At 36.6% G+C, this 18075-nt stretch overlaps 1 protein-coding gene across 1 annotated transcript in view; it reads right to left on the bottom strand.

Moving 5' to 3' along the window:
- The window catches only part of LOC123530477 (early endosome antigen 1-like), a 185499-nt gene that overhangs the window by 49704 nt on the left and 117720 nt on the right, over window positions 1–18075 (bottom strand). The gene's annotated exons all lie outside the window — the stretch shown is intronic.

Raw genomic sequence — 18075 nt, 5'->3', positions numbered from 1 at the left:
CCTATTTAATTGACCTGTCAAAACATGTTCCCGGCTTTCATGTTAATCTTATATAAGCTTGAACAGAATATAATAAAAGCTGGGTCCATTTTTTGACAGGTCAAATAAATTGGACAATACATGTTTGACACACATGTAGCTGGAGGAAAGAGTTGGTTTTCACAGGTGAATTTTGATAACATAATTAACTGTTTGTTTTGATAAGGGATTAGACAAGCTGGGCCTTTTCCACCTGTCTCACGGGGCCGATTATCGGCCCATTCTCAATGTCAGTTAGGCTCCATTTTTAACCAATTTAAAGCAAAAAAAACTTCCAGTCATAAGAAATAATTCCCAGCTGAAATGATTTTTTGATTATCCAAAGAAAAGTTTTGTTCGATAATAAAATCACATAAATAATTGTTGGAATAACCAACCCATTACTATTTTTAGAAAATGAATGTTATTTCCCCTTATGCAGTTACGCCATTTTCTTCCAATGTTTAATATTAATTTGCTAATAAAATCGGACTTATTTCATTGAAAAATGGATGAAAACACACACTCACTGAATTGATAACATCAATCTACATTATTTTGGTAAGGTTAAATACATGTTGATGCATTTCTGTTTTCTGTTTTTCATGTCAAATTCATTACTGATCAGTATTTATACGAAAGATGGGTGGGGTAAGGAATTTACATAAATTATGAGTTGTGTTCAGACCAATTTAGAGCTTCGTTTTTTTTTAAGTCCTCGAGTAGAATAATGTTAATGCATGTTCACCTACTTTTAAGACCTAAATTGAGACTTTGTTTCTAAAAATTTAATCTGTTAAAAAAGTTTAAAGTTAGAACAAGAGGGCCTCTGTAAGACAGCATGCTTGACTTTTCTCAGTGACTGACTCTGAATTACAGCTTTGCCAGTAAAAGGGGCAAAATAATCAATAGCTTTGAATGTAACAGAGATGTTATATAGAACTTTAACAAAAAAATGTAAGTTAAGGAAAGTAGCTAAACGTGTCAAAATTCTAATCAGGAGTTATGGGGATTGTTTCTTATGGTGTAGACTTATGCGTAATTGTGTGGCCTAAATTGTTGGATTTTGTCTCTAAATTTTGTGTCCACACGCTGAATTTATGTCGATAAAAAACCTCAAGTTTTGAGACCCCAACTCCAGCTGAAAAATGGCAAACCTCCAGTTTTGGGATTCTGAACTTATCACATGTATGCTATATGTGTTAAAGCTAATGCCCACAGCTGGGGTGAAATTTTGGCATATTAATGTACACATGTATATGACACTGAAAAATGATCAAGTGAGTGAAAGTAAGTGTTAAATATTGGTAAAAAAGCAAGAAGAATGTTTAATTTCTCTATTGTTTCAAAAGCCCTGCAAATGTTTACTCCCTTCTGCACAATATTTTTGGTTATTTGTTAAGATATTTTGCAAAAATTCTGTGTCAAGAAGTTTATACCACTGGTCACATTCACAGTACCCACAATTTTATGGTCTTTGGACAGAATGTTTTTTTCTCCTAAACTTTAACAGTGACTCTCCATCAAAACTAATCTAGTAACGTCACTTCAGGAGGAAGGACTGTTGTCTATTCAAAAATTTTATTAAAAAAAGTGTCACGAAAAATATCCAGTCTACAGTACGTGCTAAAAAGTACATCATTTACAAATCAAGCATCCTTAAACTCTGAAATTCTAGAAAACAAGCAAATTTGATGAATTGGTATCCCCGCCGAAAGGGTTTGTGGTGAGGAATGACAAAAAAATATATCCGGCTAAAAGTTAAGGATGTTACTAAAAAGCAAATAATTTCATTAGTCAAAATCAATTTAACAGAAAACAAATGTTTAATTAAAGCGTACATAATAAATGTATGATACTTTGATCCTGACTAAAGAATTTATTTTGAATGGAATATGCTTACTGTAATAAGCTTAGCTATTAAAATTAAATGCAGTTAATTGAAATGTGAGCTTGAAGTTTAAGCACCAAGTGTTGCTGTTTAACATGTACATTTGAACTTAAAAGAACAGATGTTCTTAAGAGAACACAATCAAGTAAGATATCTTGAACATGGCTGGGGGCAAGGTTGGGGCAGTTACAACTTAACATGTTGACAGTTTGAACATTGAAAAAAAAAGAGACGGGGGGGGGGGGGGGGGGGGGGGGTGTAAACATGTGAGGAAACAAAAATTCACATGTTGATTACAAATATTGATGGAAAATTAAAAATCAAAAACAAAACAAAAAAAAAATGGGTGAAGGAAAGGGGGCAGGGGATGCATGACCGGTGGTGGGTATGACTGGGTGGAGGAGCGAGGTGGGGGAATGGTACAACTTGCATGTTGATAAATTAAGTCATGGAAGGTTTGAAAAAATCTAAAATAAGGAATGAAAAAAAAAAATATATATTAATTTTTTAATTTTTTTTGGGGGGTGGGGGGAGGATTGGGAGGGGGAGGGGGTGTGACCAAGGCAAGGGGGTGACCAGGTGTGGATGCACAACTTCACATGTTTATAATAAATGTTCATGGAAAAGAATGAAAGAAATTTAATGAAACTCTACATAATGGTGTTTGTTATGTATAAATATGTGGATTTTTATACAATTAAAGGGCAATAACTCTGAAGTTACAAAAGAAATCTGAATGAAATTGTGTGTGCACAACCATATTATGGTGATCTAAATTCTGTTTAAGTTTCATAGTTCAAGGTCAATTATATCAAAAGTTATGATGCAGAAATTGCCATATTTATAGTACCCTATATAGTTAACACTAGAAACTTCTAAGGGCCATAACTCTGGTGTTACTTGGGCAATCTGACTGAAACTTGACAGGCCCCATAACCTCATAGTGGTGGACATGTGTGAAGTTTGTTTGAAAACAAATCTAAAATAAGAAATGATTTATTTATTTTCTTTTTTTTTTTTTGGGTGAGGGGGCGGTGGGTGGGTGTGACCAAGGTAAGGGGGTGACCAGGTGTGGGTGCACAACTTCAAATGTTTATAATAAATGTTCATGGAACAGAATGAAAGAAATTTAATGAAATTCTATCAAATGGTAAGTTTGTTATGTACAAATATGTGGATTTTTATACAATTAAAGGGCAATAACTCAGAAGTGTACAACCATATTATGGTGATCTAAATGCTGTTTAAGTTTCATAGTTCTAGGTCAAATATATTAAAAGTTATGATGCAGAAATTGCCATATTTATAGTACCTTATATAGTTAACACTAGAAACTTCTAAGGGCCATAACTCTGGTGTTACTTGGGCAATCTGACTGAAACTTGATGAGCCGCATAAACTCATTGTAGTGAACAAGTATATGAAGTTTTATAAAAATATTCCCAACCACTTCCTAGATATGGCTCCGGACGGACGACGGACGGACAACGCCAAAACTATATCCCTCCGACTTTCGTCAGGGGATAACAACAGATGATCAAATTTTACATGTACTTATAAGCACACCAAGAAACCTATCACTTTCAATGATCTAAATTACAGACAAGAGGACCATGATGGTCCTGAATCGCTCACCTGTTCCACATGACCCAGTTTTGAGTATGACGTTGCTTTTTTCAATTATTTGACATAGTTACCTAGTTTTTCAGCTCATGTGACCCAGTTTTGAACTTGATCTAGATATCATCAAGATAAAAATTCTGACCAATTTTCATGAAGATCCATTGAAAAATATTCTAATTTTAGACCTACTGACCTAGTTTTTGACCGCAGTTGACCCAGTTTCAAATTTGAACTAGATATCATCAAGATGAACATTCAGACCAATTTTCATTCAGATCCCATGAAAAGTATGGCCTCTAGAGAGGTCACAAGGTTTTTTTATTATTTGACCTACTGACCTAGTTTTTGATGGCGCGTGACCCAGTTTCAAACTTGACCTAGATATCATCAAGGTGAACATTCTGACCAATTTTCATGAAGATCCATTCAAGGATATGGCCTCTAGAGAGGTCACAAGGTTTTTCTATTTTAAGACCTACTGACCTAGTTTTTGATCACAGTTGACCCAGTTTCAAACTTGACCTATATATCATCAAGATAAACATTTAGACCAATTTTTATACAGATCCCATAAAAATATGACCTCAAGAGAGGTCACAAGGTTTTTTCATTATTTGACCTACTGACCTACCTTTTGAGGACACGTGACCCAATTTCGAACCTGACCTAGATTTCATCAAGATGAACATTCTGACCAATTTTTATGAAGATCCATTCACAAGTATGGCCTCTAGAGAGGTCACAAGGTTTTTCTATTTTTAGACCTACTGACCTAGTTTTTGACCGCACGTGACCCAGTTTCGAACTTGATCTAGATATCATCAAGATGAACATTCAGACCAACTTTCATACAGATCCCATGAAAAATATGGCCTTTAGAGAGGTCACAAGGTTTTTCTTTTATTTGACCTACTGACCTAGTTTTTGATGGCATGTGACCCAGTTTCGAACTTGACCTAGATATCATCAAGGTGAACGTTCTAACCAATTTTCATGAAGATCTTGTGAAATATATGGCCTCTAGAGAGGTCACAAGGTTTTTCTATTTTTAGACCTACTGACCTAGTTTTTGAAGGCACGTGACCCAGTTTCAAACTTGATCTAGATATTATCAAGGTGAACATTCTGACCAATTTTCATGAAGATCTTGTGAAATATATGGCCTCTAGAGAGGTCACAAGGTTTTTCTATTTTTAGACCTACTGACCTAGTTTTTGAAGGCACGTAACCCAGTTTCGAACATGACCTAGATATCATCAAGATGAACATTCTGACCAACTTTCATAAAGATCCCACAAAAAATGTGACCTCTAGAGTGGTTACAAGCAAAAGTTTACGGATGCACGCACGGACGCCGGACGCCGCGCGATCACAAAAGCTCACCTTGTCACTTTGTGACAGGTGAGCTAAAAACAAGATAACGATATATGCTTCAACAAAATAATTCAAGTTCACTTTTGTACAAAATCACTTCAGATATATTTACTGGATGTGTTTTAATTTTCACATGCAAGACAATCTAATTAAATAGCTACTGCTGCTTTCTTTTTCCAAGAGTGATAAGTCGTTAACTTAAATTAAGCAATCAACCATTGCCTTTCAACAAACACTGCAGAGAAGCTATTCCCAGTGCACTCTAGACTAATAAATAGCTGCTGGTTACAGTGAAATAAACATGTAATTATACAGATGATGGTATTTAAGGGAACTGAATTTAGAAAAATATCATTTCAGTCTCTGACAATTGCATCCCAGAAGAAGTGTGAAGCAAATGAAGCAATATTTCACAAGACAAATTCAACTTACAAACTTTAAACTCATAATTATGTGTCTGAAGCAGGCATTTATGCTGTCATTTCCCATAGTTCAGACATCTTCCTCTTCATAGTGAATTTATTAAGGAGCACTCACTCTCGATAAATAACTGCTTACTGAAGAGAAAATGGGCGACTTTAAAGGCAGCTAGACTTAATATCAGGATCTCACATGATGTTTATTTCATATCATGGTTATATGTGGTCCCATCATTTCCCTATATTAACAGCCTTACTTAATACTGAATTCTGATTCCCATGAAATCTACTTATACCATAGGCAAATATTCTTGAGGCCAAAATCTTGATTGGCCATATTTGTCTACAAACATCACAATATCGTATGAGATACCTGCATTTTATAAGATGTTGCCTATGCATCAATCTGAGTGAAGAAAGTTTGCTATTACAAATAATTCGAAGACATATAAGACAGAAATCCATGGCATGGAACAATTGGTCATCTTGAAATCTGTGACATTTAAGGGACAAAATGTCATTTGGTTTATTTTGCTATTTACCTAATTTGTTCAATGATAGGCACTTTTTAAGCAAAATAACACCATATTATCAAAAACAAGAGGGCCATAAAATTATCAAAAACAAGAGGGCCATGAAAGCTCTGTATTGCTCACCTGACCTAGTTCTTATCCCATGTTAACCTAGTATCTAATTTGACCTAGATTTCAAAGAGACAAACATCTTGACCATGTTTTATGCAATTCAGGTTGATCACTGTGACATTGTTTTTGACTTCGGGAACCCTACTTTTAACTTTACCTAAATTTCATACAGACAAACATTTCGAAAAAGATTTTTAGTAAACAAGTTGAGAAGCTGGTCTCTACAGTGTTAAAGTTTTTCTATGATTTCACCTTATGACCCAGGTACAAATTTATCCTAGATTTTTAACAGACAAACATTCTGGCCAAGTCTCATGTAGATCAGGTAGAAAACGAGACCTTTTGAGCATTAACAATGTCTTTCTTATAATAATGGTTTGACCAAGTAACCTAGTTTTGGATGTAGATAATCAGGCTTCACGCATGACCTACATTTCATGGAAACAAACCTTCTGACAAAGCTTTATGAAAATCAAGTAGAAAATGTGGCCTCCAGTGTTTACAAAGCTTGTCTCCATGACTTGACCTAGTGACCCAGTTCAAAAGCTCAAGTAATCCAGTTTCAACAAGTGCTCTGCCAAGCGGGGCAATATATGCCAGAAGGGTTATATCAGAGGAGGATGGGAGCAAAATTTAAAGAACTTGACTGTTAAAGCCCAGAGGACAGGAACAACAAAGGGAAGAAATTCCAAAAAAAAGTCCACAGAAAAAATAACTATAAGTCCACACAAAAAAATCCTTACCAGGTACAGATATGTCAAAATAAACCTAAAACTTGGAGGTACCATCCATGTTGTACCACGGAAAAGTGGGCTCGGTTTTTCCCTACGGCTAGTAATAAAAAAGTTACAAAATAATCTATTTACAGTAATATAAAAGGGAAGTAATTCAATACAAAATTTATTGTAAGTGAACAAAAAAGGAATCTGCCAAATAGAAACAAGAGCAACACAATGCAGAGCAATAAAAACATGAAACAAAGTCATTGATGAACATTTAAGCCAAGTTTCTTTAAAAACCAGGTGACCTAGTTTTTGACCCCACATGACCCAGATTCGAACTTGACCTAAAGATCACCAAGGTTAACATTCTGACTAAGTTTCATGAAGATCAGTCATAAATGTGGCCTCTAGAGTGTTAACAAGCCTTTCCTTTGATTTGACCTAGTGACCTAGTTTTTGACCCTACCTGACCCAGATTTAAACTTGACATATATATCATCAAGATTACCATTCTGATCAAGTTTCTCTTGGATGAGAGTCACACACCCTTATATTACACACCAAATACCAAAGCTCTGGAGAAAAAGATTTTTAAAGTCTGATAGCTGAAAACCTATTTCTAACCAAAAAGACCCATAATGTTCAATGAACCAGAACCATTTGAACAACTTTCAAAACGGGCTACCCTGAGATCAGTGGTTTTGGAGGAGATGTTGTTTAAAGAAATTGTTGATGAAAAGTGACCACACCCTCTGGCATCCATGTTTTTTAAGAATAAAAAAAATTTGAACACTTATTTGTAGAAGGTCACACAAGGACCATCTGTGTGATATTATTTTAAAATTGGGCGAACAGTTTTATACAAGAAGATTTTTGAACTTTCTACTATATACATATAGGAAAAAGTGTCCACACCCTCTAGCAGTCATGTTTCTTGACGAATTGAAATAATTTGAACAATCTTGGCAGAGGGTCAAACAAGGACCATTTGTGTAAAATTATTTTAAAATCGGGCCAGCAGTTTCACATAAGAAGATTTTTTAAATTTCCACTATATGCCTGTTTCTCGTCGATTCGAGCTTTCTCATCAATTCGAGCCCTTGTGTTTTAGTAGAATTCATGCTCATGTAGCATGCTCTTCCATCAGAAATGTGTCATTAACATTTTAAAATGCCTTGAAAAAAATTAGTCATGAAACCACTGAAAAATTGAGTAAATACCTGTTTTAATATTTTGCATCAAAAATTGCTTTTTTCAAAAGAAAATTACATAGTGGGTAATATTGTGAGCCCAAATTTCAAATTAAAAGCATCCTGAGCATATTTCAACTGTTGTAAGGAGTGAACAAGAAGTCAATCTTGATAGCTATTTGCTTTATGGAAATAGAATATGCAAACATAAACACTTGATGACCTTCCAAATAAAGGGCGCGAATCGATGAGAAAGCTTTAAAATGATGTGGAGTTTGACCTCCTTCAGTCTTGTGCAAAAAGTACATGTAAAAGATGGTAACATTGTAATTCTTATTGCCCATTGTTAAATGCAAATATTTTTGTAACAAAAAAACAAAAATTATTCAATTGAACAGGTTTACAAAAATATGCACAACCCTATAAGATTTAAGAGGCTCGAATCAAGGAGAAAGCAGCATATACATAAAGGGAAAAGTGACCACACCCTCTGGCAGCCATGTTTTTTGATGAATCGGAATAATTTGAACAATCTTGGCAGAGGGTCACAGAAGGACCATTTGTGTTGAATTATTTTAAAATCTGGCTAGCAGTTTCACACAAGAAGATTTTAAAAGTTTCCTCTATATACATATAGGGAAAAGTGACCACGCCCTCTGGCGGCCATGTTTTTTGACAAATCGGTATAATTTGAACAATCTTGGTAGATGGTGACATAAGGACCATTTCTGGTGAAATTATTTCAAAATCGGACCATCAGTTTAGGAAGAGATGTCGTTTGAAGATTTTTCTATTTTTAGCTCTGGAAGCCCCTATGTGCAAACCTTTGAACAATTTTGGTAGAGGACCATACAAGGAACATCCATGCCAAGTTTCATCAAAATCCATTCAGTGGTTTTGGAGGAGATTATACACAGTCATTTAAACACAACTGTTGATGACAGACGACTTGACACATGGATGGACGGATGCACGACTGACACAGCGTGATCACAATAGCTAACCATGAGCACTTTATGCTCAGGTGAGCTAAAAACAAGAAAGTGACAAAGAAAATAATTAAAATAAAATGATCAAATTAAGTTTGCTTGTTAGAATTGGACAGTTCTGAGTATGAGCATGAGGGAATCTTCCATTATACTAAAGAAGAACTAGAAAATGCTTTTGTAAAAAAGCGCATGTCTCCCCCAATGCAAAGTCCTATAGGCAAGAAGTCAATAGGGGTCAGGAGTGAAAGTCAAAGAGACACTGATGGTTGGCTGCAATAGGGATCATCTACTTGGCATGTCCAGTCATCCCGCTAAATTTCAACACTCTTGGCCTAGTGGTTCGCAAGTCACTGTTCAGGCTCCTGTGACCTTGACCTTTGATCAAGTGACCTCAAAATAAATAGGGGTCATCTACTCTGCATGTCCAATCATCCTATTAAGTTTCAACATTGTAGGTCAAGTGGTTCTCAAGTTATTTCCAAAAAATGATTTTACATGAACAGGCCACTGTGACCTTGACTTTTAATAGACTGACCCCAAAATCAATAGGGGTCATCTACTCTGCATGTTCAATCATCCTATGAAGTTTCAACATTCTGGGTCAAGTGGTTCTCAAGTTATTGATCGGAACTGGTTATCAATGTTCAGGCCCCTGTGACCTTGACCTTTAACGGAGTGACCCCAAAAACAAAAGGGGTCATTTCCTCTGCATGAACAATCATCCTATGAAGTTTCAACATTCTGGGTCGAGAGGTTCTCAAGCTATTGATTGGAAATGGTTTTCTATGTTCAGGCCCCTGTGGCCTTGACCTTTAACAGAGTGACCCTAAAATCGTTAGGGGTCATCTACTCTGCATGACCAATCATTCTATTAAGTTTCAACATTCTGGGTCAAGTGGTTCTCAAGTTACTGACCAGAAATGGTTTTCAATGTTCAGGCCCCTGTGACCTTGAACTTTAATGGAGTGATCCCAAAATCGATAGGGGTCATCTACTCTGCATGTACAATCATCCTATGAAGTTTCAACATTCTGGGTCAAGTGGTTGTCTAGTTATTGATCGGAAATGGTTTTCCATGTTCAGGCCCCTATGACCTTGACCTTTGATGGAGTGACCCCAAAATCAATAGGGGTCATCTACTCTTCATGACCAATCATCCTATGAAGTTTCAACATTCTGGGTCAAGTGGTTCTCTAGTTATTGATCGGAAATGGTTTTCCATGTTCAGGCCCCTGTGACCTTGACCTTTGATGGAGTGACCCCAAAATCAATAGGGGTCATCTACTCTTCATGATCAATCATCCTATGAAGTTTCAACATTCTGGGTCAAGTGGTTCTCTAGTTATTGATCGGAAATGGTTTTCAATGTTCAGGCCCCTGTGACCTTGACCTTTGACGGAGTGATCCCAAAAACAATAGGGGTAGTCTACTCCAGCAGCCCTACAACCCAATGAAGTTTGAAGGTTCTAGGTCAAATGGTTCTCCAGTTATTGCTCGGAAATGAAGTGTGATGTACGGACGGACGGACCCGTCCTTCCTTGACCTTTGACGGAGTGACCCCAAAAACAATAGGGGTCGTCTACTCCAGCAGCCCTACAACCCTATGAAATTTAATGGTTCTAGGTCAAATGGTTCTCCAGTTATTGCTCGGAAATGAAGTGTGACGTACGGACGGACAGGGCAAAAACAATATGTCTCCTGGAGGAGACATAACAAGAGCTGTTACTAATGGTGACAAATGCCCCCACAGCACCTTGACCTTTGACCTGATGACCTTGACCTGTGACCCCAAAGTCAATAGGGGTCGTGTACTCAATAAGTACTATCAGCATGTGATGTTTGAAGGTCCTGTGTGCAGTGGTTTGCGAGTAAAGTGCCTTCATGCAAAAAGTTAACATTGGCCCCTGTGACCTTAACCTTTGACCTGGTGACCCCAAAGTCAGTAGGGCTCATGTACTCAGTAAGTACTATCAGCATGTGAAGTTTGAAGGTCCTGGGTGCAGTGGTTCGTGAGTTAAGTGCCTTCATGCAAAAAGTTAACATTAGCCCCTTTGACCTTGACCTAGTCAGTAGGGGTTGTGTACTCAATAAGTACTATCAGCATGTGAAGTTTAAAGGTCCTGGGTGCAGTGGTTCGCAAGTAAAGTGCCTTCATGCAAAAAGTTAACATTGGTCGCTGTGATCTTGACCTTTGACCTGGTGACCCCAATGTCAGTAGGGGTCGTGAACTCAATAAGTACTATCAGCATGTGAAGTTTGAAGGTCCTGGGTGCAGTCGTTCACGAGTAAAGTGCCTTCATGCAAAAGTTAACGTTGGCCTTCATGCAAAAAGTTAACATTGTGACGAACGAACGAACGAACGAACGGACGGACAGTTGAAAACTAATATGCCTCCCTTCGGGGCCATAAAAAGAAGAAATTGAAGAAGAAAAAGGCGAAACACAATTAAATCTGATTTATCTAGTAGTTCAAATAGTTCTACTAGCTCATCAAGTAAAACATTAAAACAAGAGGGTCATGATGACCCTGGATCACTCACCTGAGTAATATGAGCTACATGTTTCAAATGTCAAACTGATGATAAAATATTAAGAAAGCCATAGTCAACGAAATTCAGTTTTACGATTTGTGTGCAAAACTGTGTATGTCATCAAAATTTCAAGGCTGTATCTTAAAAAACAAGAAAGCAGGTCAGTAGGTCAAGGTCAAGGTCACAGTCAAGTGACATCATATTACTTGGGGTCATCAGGTAATTATAATTAAACAGTCTTGGAAATAGGATCAGATGATTATTTAAGTATTTTTCCTATATAACTCATATAATAACTAAGTGACCCCAGGGCGGGGCCTCTTTTTACCCCAGGGGCATAATTTGAAAAATTTTGGTAGAGGACTACTAGGCAATGCATCATACCAAATATCAAAAGCCTAGGTCGTATGGTTTCAGACGAGAAGATTTTTAAAGCTTTTTCCTATATGTCTATATAAAACTTGGGACCCCCAGGGCTGGGCCTCTTTTCAACCCAGGGGGGACAATTTGAACAATTTTGGTTGAGGACCATAAGACAATGCTATAAACCAAATATCAAAGGTCTAAGTGTTGTGGTTTCAGACAAGAAGATTTTTAAACTTTTTTTCCTATATAAGTCTATGTAAAACTTTGGACACCCGGGGCAGGGCCATATTTGACCCTATGGGGATAATTTGAATAATCTTGGTAGAGGACCACTAGATGATGCTACATACCAAATATCAAAGCCCTAGGACATGTGGTTTTGTACAAGAAGATTTTCAAAGTTTTCCCTATATAAGTCTATATAAACCATGTGACCCCCGGGGCGGGGCCATATTTGACCCTAGGGGGATAATTTGAACAATTTTGGTAGAGGTCCATTAGATGATGCTACATACCAGATATCAAAGCCCTAGGCCCTGTGGTTTTGGACAAGAAGATTTTTAAAGCTTTTCCTTTCGGTTGCCATGGCAACCAGAGTTCTGCATGGAATTCAATTCTTTGAATAATTTTGAAAGGGGGCCACCCAAGGATCATTCCTGTGAAGTTTGGTGTAATTCTGCCCAGTGGTTTTCAATAAGAATTTTTTTTAGAAATTGTTGACGGACAACGCACTATGCACAACGGACATCGAGCGGTCACAATAGCTCACCTTTTCACGAAGTGACAGGTGAGTTAAAAAAAAACAAACAAAAAAAGAAAAACAAACAAATAACATAAAAACTCAAATCTGGCATTACGTCTAAGTGCACAAATTCACATGATGAATAATAATTCATGACTTTAGCGTGTGTGTGTGTGTGTTCAGGTTTAACATCTTTTTCAACAATTTTTCAGTCATTACTAAACATCAAAACACAAACTGTACACAGAAGTTTCACAATATAAGAAATTCATATTCACATTAAAATTAGAAACAATATCGCACACATAACGCCACATACAAATGTTACTCATGTGGGTCAAATTCACACAAACGCTCTGAATGCCGTTTCTGGAAGGCAGTCTACAATAATTGCCAAACTAAAGGTCACATTCAAAAAGTCTGCATGAAACAGAATAAACAACAAGAGGGCCATAATGGCCCTATATCGCTCACCTGTTATCACTGCAGTTAAGGACAAGAAAGTAAAAAAATCATCAAGATCAATCAAAAGAATCATGAGAAAATAGAGCTGAAATTTTCTTAAAGGTACAGATATGTCACAAGAGGGTCATGATGACCCTGGATTGCTCACCTGAGTAATATGAGCTATATGTTTCAAATGTCAAACTGATGATTTTTAGAAATTTTTTGGAAGATTTTCCAATGTACAATCAAGTAACCCCTGGGGCTGGGTCAATTTGACCTGGTGGGGGGGGGGGGGGGGAGTCAAGATTAAACAAATTTTGTAGAGGTCCAATAGGCAATGCTACATGTCAAATATCTAAGCTCTAAGCCTTCTGGTTTATTTTTAGAAAATTTTGAAGATTTTTCTATGTACAATCAAGTAACCCCATGGGGCGCGGTTAATTTGACCCCGGGGGTCATGATTTGAACAAATTTTGTAGAAGTCTACTAAGCAATGCTACATGTCAAATATCTAAGATCTAGGCCTTCTGGTTCATTCTTAGAAAATTTTCCTATGTAAAATCAAGTGACCCCTAGGGCAGGGTCAATTCTGACCCTGGGAGACATGATTTGAACAAATTTTGTATAGGTCCACAAGGCAATGTTACAAGTGAAATATCTAAGCTCTAGGCCTTCTGGTTTCTTTTTAGAAATTGTTTGAAGATTTTCTTATGTAAAATCAAGTGACCCCTGGGGCAGGGTCATGATTTGAACAAATGTTGTAGATGTCCATTAGGCAATGCTACATGTGAAATATCTAAGCTCTAGCTAGGCTTTCTGGTTTATTTTTAGAAAATTTTTGAAGATTTTCCTATGTAAAATCAAGTAACCCCTAGGGCAGGGTCAATTTTGACCCCGGGGTCATGATTTGAACAACTTTAGTAGAGGTCCACTAGGCAATGCTACATGTCAAATATCTTCTGGTTTTTGAGAAGAAGATTTTTGAAGATTTTCCTATGTAAAATCAAGTGACCCCTGGGGCGGGGTCAATTTTAACCCCGGGGGTCATGATTTGAACAAATTTTGTAGAGGTCTACTAGGCAATGCCACATGTGAAATATCTAAGCTCTAGGCCTTCTGGTTTATTTTTAGAAAATTTTTGAAGATTTTCCTATGTAAAATCAAGTGACCCCTGGGGTGGGGTCAGTTTTGACCCCGGGGTCATGGTTTGAACAATTTTAGTAGAGGTCAACTAGCAATGCTACATGTCAAATATCTAAGCTCTAGGGCTTCTGATTTATGAGAAGAAGATTTTTTAAAATTTTCCTATGTAAAATCAAGAGACCCCTGGGGCGGGGTCAATTTTGACCTCGGGGTCATGATTTGAACAAATTTGGTAGAGGTCCACTAGGTAATGCTACACACCAAATATCTAAGTTCTAGGTCTTCTGGTTTTTGAGCAGAAGATTTTTAAAGTTTTTCCTTTCGGTTCCCACGGCAACCATAGTTCTATATGGAATTCAATTCTTTGAACAAATTTGAAAGGGGGCCACCCAAGGATCATTCCTGTGAAGTTTGGTGTAATTCTGCCCAGTGGTTTTCAAGAAGAATATTTTTTTTACAAATTGTTGACGCACGACGGACATCAAACAAAATTCCTGTGTACATAGATTCATACAATGTACTATTGTTAATTGGTTGGGGTGCTCATATTTCTTGTCTATCTTTGTCCCTGTACAACAAAATTAAATCTTCTTCCAACTGTTGCAGCAAAATTGGAAAATCTGAATATTCACAGGTGTATGGTATAGGTGGCGAAATCCTACAGGTGCTTTGTTGTCACTTTTCATATAGGTGGTTCACAGTTCTTGCAAGTATTTCATATGTTTAAAAGACTGCACAACGACTGTATTTTGGAGCTAGATTTTCTCCAGAAATACAAATGTACTCTTGACTTCAGAGATAATTGTTTGAGAATTAATAACACTCTGATAGCGCTTGTCTCTCCTGAAAGTTCTTACTGCTTGGGTTTAGCATGTGCTTGTGCTGATGTTACTTTGAAACCAAATGGTCAAACGGTCATTCCTGTGCGTTTGTCCAAAATTCCGATCAATTCTGTGGCTTTGATTGAGCCAATTCCGTCATTGCATGGAATGGGATCAACATGTCTTGTGCAATGACAATGGGAGGTAAGGCAAACTTTTTATTGATTGTGAAATTCACAGAAATCACAGATATATACCTGGCAAGTTGTTTCAAGTCGATAGCATCGCAAATACGAAACCAAGCAACCAAACGAAAGATGCAGGTAAGCAAACACAATCATATTTCTAATATCTCAGTTGAAGATGAGAATGTATTCTTGAACAAAGCTAAAGATTTGGGATTGAACATGGATCATGCAAATCTAACACATACTACAGTAATTTCAGTACCTGTTTCTGCTATCATTCAAAGAAATGTAAAGTTATTAAGTTCAATTTTGATCAAGATGCTTTAAGGTAGTTCTGCACATTCGGATCAAAGTTTTTTCTACAATGTAGAATTTGATTAAACTCTGATTTTTCAAAACTTCAGAATTTACTTAGAAAATTCAGCAAATAAAAAAAGGCAGGGTCGTGTGCTTGATTTTTTGCTATAATGATTTGAAAAATTTGGACCACACGCAAATTTTTATAATGGGAGTCTATGGGAAAATCATAACTTTCATAACAATTTCACGAATAGAAATTTTTCTACAATGTTACTAGATTTTAATGAAACTTCTCACATTGTAAATAAATGTATGACCTATAATGTGGTGAAATAAAATGTATAGGTCTGTGTGCTTATTTTTGAGACATTTGATCATGATTAAAGTGAACCGCACATTTCATGCTAATTTTAAGACATTAATAATATCTTAAATTATTTAAAATGTCAAATGTTTTAATACCATATTTCAACTTTAGGAAGATAGTAACAGTGCCATTGTAATAAATGTACTCACAGGTTGCCCTTAATTCTCAAATGAATTTAATTTCTGTATGCCGAATCCAGGCTATATTCTATGTTTTCCGGATGAATGACATTATGCCATCACTTCCAGTTTATCAAACGTGCAGAACTAAATTAAACTTAATTACATTGTAAAAAGGAAGAATTCTGGCAAATCTAATATTCAGGGTTGTGAAACTGAAGTAAATAATAATTTTAACTTCTGAATTTTAAGACAGAATGGTTATAGTGATACTTTGGTTTTACTATATGGTCTTCCATTATACTTTTAAGGTTATGTTTCAACTTCAAACAAATAGAATTATCATGGCAAGATTTAAACCATAAGGGAGCTGAAAACGTTCTTTCAAGAATCTATAATAATCTAGATAGAAAAAGAAAAATGTCTTGTATCAATGGCCATTTTAAAGGGATACGTACTCGGCATTTTTTCAAGACATGGATTGATGATTTATTCATTCGTATCTAACTAATTTTACTAAAGGAAACAGAAAGAGGCCACTTTCTTGAATTAAATCTTGCTGTTGTAATCACAATAAGACTATACCTGGAGGCACAAAAACATTATATGACAAATCCTCTAATCAAGAATTTGATAATCAAACACTAATCATCTTATCTTGGTCATAGTTAAAGTGAGTTACTTCAAGAAGAAAAGTGGAATTTTATAGCAATTTTGAGTTGTTATCTTGACATGCCATATTTAACTAATTTATTTTAGTTTATATTAATTTATTTTAGCTTGACTGTGATAAAAGCTTCAAGCTTATCTGAACCACTCTCAAGTCTGCTTCCTGGAAAAACCAGTACTGGTGTCACAAGAGAAGGCGTGGTCATGACCCATGTCGAGCTTGAACCCATGACCCCTGGATTGAGCAGCCGACACCTTAACTGCTAGACCACCACTCCCAATAATTTATTATGTGTGTCAGGTTAGCAAACACATGAAAATCTGTGCACCCACGTCATCAAAGTAAGAAACCAACTAGAAGATGCTTTTGTAAAAAAGCGCGTATCTCCCCCACTGCATAGTCGTATATGCAAGAAGTCAATAGGGTAGAAGAGCGAAAGTCAAAGAGACACTGATGGTTGGCTGCAATAGGGATCACCTATTTGGCATGTCCAATCATCCCACTAAGTTTCAACATTCTGGGCCTAGTGGTTCTCAAGTTATGAATTGGATATGGTTTTCCATGTTCAGGTTGCTGTGACCTTGACCTTTGATCAAGTGACCCCAAAATCATTTGGGTTCATTTACTCTGCATGTCCAATTATCCTCTTAAGTTTCAACATTCTGGGTCAAGTGGTTCTCAAGTTATTGATTGGAAAGAGTTTTCTATGTTCAGTCCCCTGTGACCTTGACCTTTGATGAAGTGACCCCCAAAAACAATAGGGGTCACCTACTCTGTTATTCCTATCTCCCTATGAAGTTTGAAGGTTCTAGGTCAAATGTTTCTGAAGTTATAAACTGGAAATGGATTTCCATTTTCTGTCCACTGCGACCTTGACCTTTAGCAGAGTGACCCCAAAATCAATAGGGGTCATCTCCTCTGCATGACCAATCATCCTATGAAGTTTCAACATTCTGGGTCAAGTGGTTCTCAAGTTACTGAATGAAATTTGTTTTCCATGTTCAGGCCCATGTGACCTTGACCTTTGATCAAGTGACCCCAAAATCAACTAGAACTGTCACAGGAGTGACGAATAATACCCCCACAATATGGCCTTATCACAGAAAAATGGCAACCATGAGAAAGAAATGGCTACAAGAAGATGCAATTTAAGTTGTTTAACTTAAGGTGAAAAAACTGAAATGAGTGCTTGTGAAAGAGCCTAGTGTTATAATTAGACAATGATTTCAGTTATTATACAGTTAATTATGTAAATGTTTTGTTTTAATAGCATACAAAATATTTCAAGGTTGGAAATAAACGAATATCATTAAAAAAAGACTTATTTCAAACATAAAATGATTTTTTGGGTGTTTTTAGACAAAAACTCACAGGAGTGATGAATTATACCCCCACAATATGGCCTTGTCACAGAACTATGCCAATGTCAAAGCCGAACTTGCTTGACCTTTGACCTACTGACCACAAAATCAACAGAGGTCATCTGCTAGTCATGATCAACCTCCCTATGAA

This window comes from Mercenaria mercenaria, chromosome 13 (assembly GCF_021730395.1).
Source record: "Mercenaria mercenaria strain notata chromosome 13, MADL_Memer_1, whole genome shotgun sequence".
NCBI lineage: Eukaryota > Metazoa > Mollusca > Bivalvia > Venerida > Veneridae > Mercenaria > Mercenaria mercenaria.
This window is presented reverse-complemented; position numbering and strand designations above follow the sequence as displayed.